Source organism: Vipera ursinii (genome assembly GCF_947247035.1).
Source record: "Vipera ursinii genome assembly, chromosome: 1".
Taxonomy (NCBI): Eukaryota; Metazoa; Chordata; class Lepidosauria; order Squamata; family Viperidae; genus Vipera; species Vipera ursinii.
In genome coordinates, this window is record NC_139512.1 from 19,676,632 (window position 1) to 19,683,833 (window position 7,202).

A 7,202-nucleotide genomic window follows, 5' to 3' on the forward strand; every position below is an offset into this window, starting at 1 on the left:
CCAGGGGTAATTCCAGGATTTAGGGACTCCTGGGCAAAAGAGGATCACCTCTTACAATTGTTACACTCTTCCTATGGGCTTGCAGATGACATAACCCATTTCACTGCCAGTGGAGAACTGGATTCCGAAAGAGTGATAGAACTGCCTCATTGAATCTATTTTCATTTACATGGAACCAAATGCTTTAGAACAGGGGTGTCAAACTCAATTTCATTGAGGGCCGCATCAGCATTGCGGTTGCCCCCAGGGGGCCGGGTGGGTGTGGCCTGTGTGGGTGTGGCCTACTGGGTGGACGTGGCTAAAGTGTGTATGGCCTACTGGGTGGGCGTGGCCAGCTCGACATCGTTCGCATCAAGGGTGCCTATGGGGGCCTGGGCAGGAGTGGGACAGATCTGAGGGTCTCTGGCAGGAGGAGGGTCTCTGGGCAAGGCAGTGGGGGCCGTTTCCTCACTGTTTCCAGGATGGCTTCGCGGGCCGCATGAAACCACTTCACGGGCCGGAACTGGCCCCCGGGCCTTGTGTTTGACATGTCTGCTTTAGAAGATCCTGCATATAGTCCCATTATGGCTCTTACCTTCTTTTCCTAGAAGAGAACAGTATGGGGAAAAAATCAAATATTACCCACTTGCTTGTAGCATTTAGGTGAACAATTAAGAGCTTATTCAGACTCGAATCCAGATAGTTTGCAATTTAAAGTGAAGGAAAATATGGCACCCCCTCTTCAGTCAAGGTACACAAGCTGATTGGACTGACAGTAAAATCTCACTTCAACACTAATGGCAGGTAGTGACATTCAAATCCAATATGGCAGACTGCAACAGATCCAGAATAGCAGAAACTGGAGGGTGCATTTGCTGCCTGAGGCCTTGACATAATTCTGCCTACTAATAGAGCTGGTCTTGACTGTAATTACCGCTATATCTTTCAAAGATCCTGGAGCACCAGAATACTATCAGAGGACTGGAAAAGAACTGATGTGGTTCCCATCTTCAAAAAGAGAAGGGAAAAAAACAGATTCAGGAAACTGCAGACCAATTGACATCAATATCTGGAAAGATCCTGGAAAAGATATTCAAGCTACAGATCCGTGAACATCTAGAAGCAAGCAAAGTTATAAGAAGAACCCAACATGGGTTTGTCAAAAACAGATCACACCAAGCAAATCTTACTTCATTCTTTGACAAGGTGACTAAATTAGTGGACCAGTGAAATGCAGTGGACAAAATATACTTGGATTTCAGTAAGGCATTTGACAAAATAAACTTACTTCTTGATAAGCTAAAAAAAATGTGGAATAGTCAGCATCACCACCAGATGGATTTGTATCTGGCTGACAAACCACACTCAACATGTAGTCCTTAATGGAACTACATCAAAAATAGAAGGAAGTATGTCGTGGGGTGTCATGAGGTTCTATCTTGGGCCCAGTACTCTGGCAGGCCTTGCTGGCTGCTTGTGCAGAGCCACCACCTCTCCCCTCTTCCCTCCACCAGTCTGCAAGGCCGGAAAGGTTGGGGAACTCTGTCGTAGTAGACGATCACTTAAATATGAACCAGCAGTGTGCAATAGCAGCCAAAAAAGCCAATGCAATGCTAGGTTGTATTATTAGAGGGATAGAATCAAGATCATGTGAAGTACTCATACTGCTTTATAAAGCCTTAGTAAGACCACACTTAAAATACTGCATCCAGTTTGGGTCATTATATTATAAAAAGATGTTGAAATTCTGGAAAGAGTACAGAAAGGACAACAAAAATGATTAGGAGGTTGGAGGCTAAATCATATGAAAACATAGGTTGCAGGTATTGGGTATGTCTAGTCTAGTGAAAAGGACTATGATAGCAGTATTCCAAAATTTGAGGGGCTGCCACAAAGAAGAGGGGGTGGGATCAACCTATTTTCCACAGCACCAGAAGGCAAGATAAGAAACGATGGATGGAAACTAATCAAGGAGCAAAGCAAGTTAGAACTAAGGAGAAATTTCCTAACAATGAGAACAATTAACCAGTGGAACACCTTTGCCTTTAGAAGTTGTGGGTGCTTCCTTTCTTCAACATCAGCCTTAGGCATTTGCAGATTTCTTGTTAATTGCTTCCCAAGATCAGAGGTTTCAGCATGAATCTTTATTCAGAGGCTGCCTATGAACCTTGGAGACTGCAACATGTTGACTTGTATCCCGAGTCGCCTTAAGTTTTAAACCTTGGCTTTGATGAAGGTGATTGTTTTTGCAAAGTTTTAATTAATCTCAGATTAATTAAATGCTGCTTCTCTGTGCATTCCCTAATGAACAAGTAAAAGCAACCCTTGCATCCAAGATGAAAATATCGCCCATGTAACTCTATATATTGTGCAAATTCCTTTCCCTCTTTTGTGGGAGATTGCGAACAATCAATCTCCCACAAGACCCCAGGGAGGCTCACACATGTGTGGGAGATTGTACAGTTACTCCAAAATAATTACAACCACTTTAACACTTCCAAAGAAAGTCCACACTTGTGCAGGAAAGCAAAAGATAGCCATTGTGGAGGCTAAGAATGTATATCTCATGTCTTCAGCCCTTCCAGTTATGTTGGATTTGAACTCCTATATTTTGGCTGCAGATGATGATGGTAATAGGAGATGAAGCCCAACTGGTAAACATGATGTATTCAACTGGGGCAGATAATAATTTACTACTCAGATGGGTCTCTATAAGGGGCAGGAGAGTAGACCAGCCCCTCATTTAACAAAGCACCTGAAGGCAGGACAAGAAGCAATGGTTGGAAACTAACCAAGGAGAGAACCAACCTAGAACTAAGGAGAAAATTCCTAACAGTGAGAACAATTAACCAGTGGAACAAATTGTGAGTACCTCAATACTAGATGCTTTAAGAAGAGACTGGACAGCCATCTATCAGAAATAATATAGGTCTTCTGCCAGAGCAGGGGATTGGACTAGAATGACCTCCAAGGTCCCTTCCAACTTTGTTACTGTTACTGTTTTTCTGTTTCTCTATTTAGGAAAGGAAATATCTCTGAAATGACGATCCAACGGGGCATGGCTGTCTAGGATTTTATAAACCTGAACAGATTAGTTCTAGAAGCTTTGTATGGTGGGAAAAGAAACACATTGTTCATTAGTGTCTCCTTTTCCCCCTCTTCTTAGCAGAGAAGACAGACAATCTAGTCTGCCAAATGCATCAGAGAGTTGCAGATATAACAGGGTAGGAAAGAAGGCAATTAGCAGAAATATGACTTACACCAGAACTCAGTCCATTGCTGCTATGGTTGTGTGAATTTGCCTCCAGACTACATCTACATTGTCCATATCATTCTACAGAGCATCAGAACTAAGAGAGTGATGATTCATTCTTGTGCTGAAAGATTTCTATTCCAAATTATAGTAACTGTGGAAACCCATCAGTGAGGAGCAATGGTGAGAGATGGGGCTAAAATATGTTGATTCATCCCATCTTGCTGCTGTGGGCTGGGCCTTGAAAGATTAATCGGCAACAACATGCCTAAGGTCATTTTTACTCTAGAGACTTAGTGCATCTCCCAAATATTGTTGTGCCAAAAGTACACATTTTTAAAATCATGTAATGACTGAGCAAAATTATGAAAATGTTGTATGTTAAGAATATTGAATACAACTTCAAGCACATGGGTTTCAGAGGTAGTCACATTGCCATAAGGGCAAATAGCCATTGATCCCTGATGAATTGGTCCAAATTTTTTGAATCCTGCATCACTTGTCATGGTAGTGAATTCCAGAGTCTGATTACCCTGTAATGAATGCTGTAATTCACTAATGGAGAAAAGGGTCGAACTATGAACAGCAGACTTTCCTAGGTCAACTCTTGCCTCTGTCATGACGTAGCTCTGTTAGCTAGTTATAATCCACAGAACTTGGTCTTTCTATTGCAAAGATTTGTGTTTGGCATAGAATACCTGAGGCTTGTGCTGACACAGGAGCATTAATTTACACATCTAGTGAAGATCTCAAGGGCAGAAGCATTCCTTATGCCTGGGAGACCTGTTGCTTAGCCATTGTTTGAAGTTTCAATGAACCTACCTGGGGGATACTTACAATCTGGATTCCAACTTCTGATGGTCACCTTCCCCACCCCCACAATCATGTGAATGCCCTTTTAGCATATTTACAGCAGCTTGCAGGGTCCCATGGCCATATGACCACATTTTACAACAGTTTTGCTGAAACCAGCATCTACCTCTGGCTTTTTTAGGGGCTTAAGGTTACCAAATACCTGGTCTTGTTTTCTTGATGTGATTCAGCCAAGCACATATTTTATGTTATTACTCTTTCACTGCTGACTGAGTTCCATATCTAGATCAGCTTTCTCTCAATTGATGTCCTCCAGAAATGATGGACTATAACTACCATCATTGCCAACCAGTTGTAGAAGAGAAAGCTACAGTTCATACTCCACTTGGTATAAGCTCCATTCTAGTAAAACTTGGAGAGAAATATTCAGAAGCCGTTATCAAACAGGGCAAAAATATTCCTTGAGCCCTGGGAAAATAGATAATATTAGGAAGTTCAGGCTGGCTTCTCCATGGTTCCCTGGGGCTTATAAGAGGGAGGCAATAAAAAACTAGATTATGTTAACATACAGGTAGATTAACATACAGATTGTCAGATTATGACCTTAATGGAGCCTGCCCATTATGTAAGTCATGGTGGTTGAAAGGCAGGTTTATCATGTGATTTTATGACTTTTTGTGATGGTTGTTAAATGCATCATCATGGTCATTGAGTCCATTGTTCATTGTGGAGAGTTTTTGCAGGAAATCAATGTTTTCATTCAAAATATCGTAAACTGTGATCATGTAACCATGGGGAAAATTTGGAACCAGGTGGCTAAGTATCTTTTGGGGGGGGTGTCTATTGTAACTTCAAATGGCCACTAAATGGCTGGTCGTAAGTTAAGGACTACCCATAGCTTATCTCAAAAAAGCTTACTTCTACTCTTCTTTTTAAGTCTGTTTCCTAATCAAGACAACCTCAAAGGGCTGACAGAAAACTCAAGTTTCTTGTTTGAATGTCTGATGATTATTTCTTCCCTCCATGCACACATCCAACACATGATCTAATAATATTAACAAAATAGCAGCAAGAATGAATAGCTTTGATCAAAGTAGAACAGTATCATTAAGCCTGAAAAGGTCCTGCTTCCTTTAAAGATCTGCACATGCTAATGAAAATCAATGCCTTTGGTTTTACTCACTTATCCCAAAGTTACTTATCATAGAGGTCTCCAGTCCATCCTTTGTCTGCTGAGATAAAAAGGTGTCCTGATAGAGAGCGGTTGGAGATCCAGCCAATCCGAATCTGACCGATTGCAGTTAAGAACCTTTATAAGGTCTTATCTTGCGGCGATAAGGACGGTGAAGTCTAACTACTTTGCCGCCCTTATCGCGTCCGCAGATAATCGCCCGGCCGCCCTGTTTAGGGTGACTCGCTCCCTCCTTAATCAAGAGGTGAGAGAGGATGCCTTGCAGGGACGAGCCGAGGAGTTTAGTCATCATCTGGCGGACAAAATCGCTCGGATCCGGACCGGCTTGGACTCTGACTGGGCAGAGTCTAATGTGGAGGAATCAGGCGGGCTTGAGCACGTTATCTGGAATGAGTTCGACCCTGTTTCCCCTGATGATGTGGACAGGATCATGGGGAGACTGAGCACCACCACCTGTTTGTTGGATCCGTGCCCCTCCTGGCTAGCTTATGCGGCTCGGGAGGGAACACGAGGCTGGTTCCATGCAGTAATAACTGCTTCCTTGAAGGAGGGTGTCTTTCCTGCCGCCTTGAAGGAGGCGGTGGTGAGACCCCTTCTCAAGAAGCCTGCTTTGGACCCGGCTGTTTTAAACAACTACCGTCCAGTCTCCAACCTTCGCTTTCTGGCGAAGGTTGTTGAGAGCGTGGTGGCGCATCAGCTCCCTCTGTTCCTGGAGGAAACTGATTATCTGGACCCGTACCAATCGGGCTTCAGGCCCGGACACAGCACGGAGACGGCATTGGTCACGCTGGTGAATGATCTCTGGAGGGCTAGGGACAGGGGTTGCTCCTCTGTCCTGGTCCTATTAGATCTCTCAGCGGCGTTCGATACCATCGACCATGGTATCCTACTGCGGCATCTCAGGGGGCTGGGAGTGGGAGGCACCGTTCTACGGTGGTTCTCCTCCTACCTCCAGGTCCGCTCGCAGTCGGTGTTGACAGGAGGGCAGAGATCCGCCCCGAGGTCTCTCATTTGTGGAGTTCCTCAGGGGTCGGTTCTCTCGCCTCTCCTGTTCAACATCTATATGAAGCCGCTGGGCGAGATCATTCGTGGTTTTGGGGTGGGGTATCATCAGTACGCTGATGATACCCAACTTTTTCTTTCCACCCCGAACCAACCCAGTGATGCCCTCTCCGTGATGTCCCGGTGCCTGGAGGCGGTTCAGGTCTGGATGGGGAGAAACAGGCTTCGTCTCAATCCCGCTGTCAAGACTCGTCCTGCAACAAGCAGGGTAGATGCCGAACACAGGAACGAGAGACTTCTGCTGCAGTCTGGAAGCACTTTATTCTTCAGAGCAACAACCGCAACGAGAAACAAAGCCAGCGTTGGCTGCTATCTGCACCCAACGCTGCTATATACACATCCAAAAACCCCACCCAAACTCCACCCAAACAAGCCTCCGCCCTCCCATTCCCTATAACTTCTCCACCCCTCCCCTACAAGGCCTTTCGCCCGACGCTCAGGCAGGTAAGGCCCCCCCAACGTGTCACCATCACCGTGCCCTTTTTCCTCACCCACCCCCTGCTGCACCCACCCCCGAAGCCCCCTGTCACCCAGTCACCCGGACACCATAGGGGGGAGGGACCCAGCCCCTATCAGCGTCGCCACACAGTCCCGCGCAGCCATGGTGTCGGAGTCCCCCCAGGCCGCAGAGTCATTGCGCCGGCTCAGGCCTCCACCGGGCAGGCTGCAGGCCGGGGTCCGTTGCTCACGAGCCGGGGAACCGCGCGTCGTCGCGTCGCCAGGCGAGGGCTGCAGCTGCGGCGCACCCGGAAGCGCCAGAAGAGAAGGCTCGGGACTCGGAGCCTTCCACGCCGGGGAGCCCCTGGATGCCGCGCCGCCGGGCGCAGGAAGCAGCCGCGGCGCGTCCGGAAGCGGCGAGAGGAGCGTCGCGGGCCTTTGGACTCTCTGGGCCATGCTGGAATC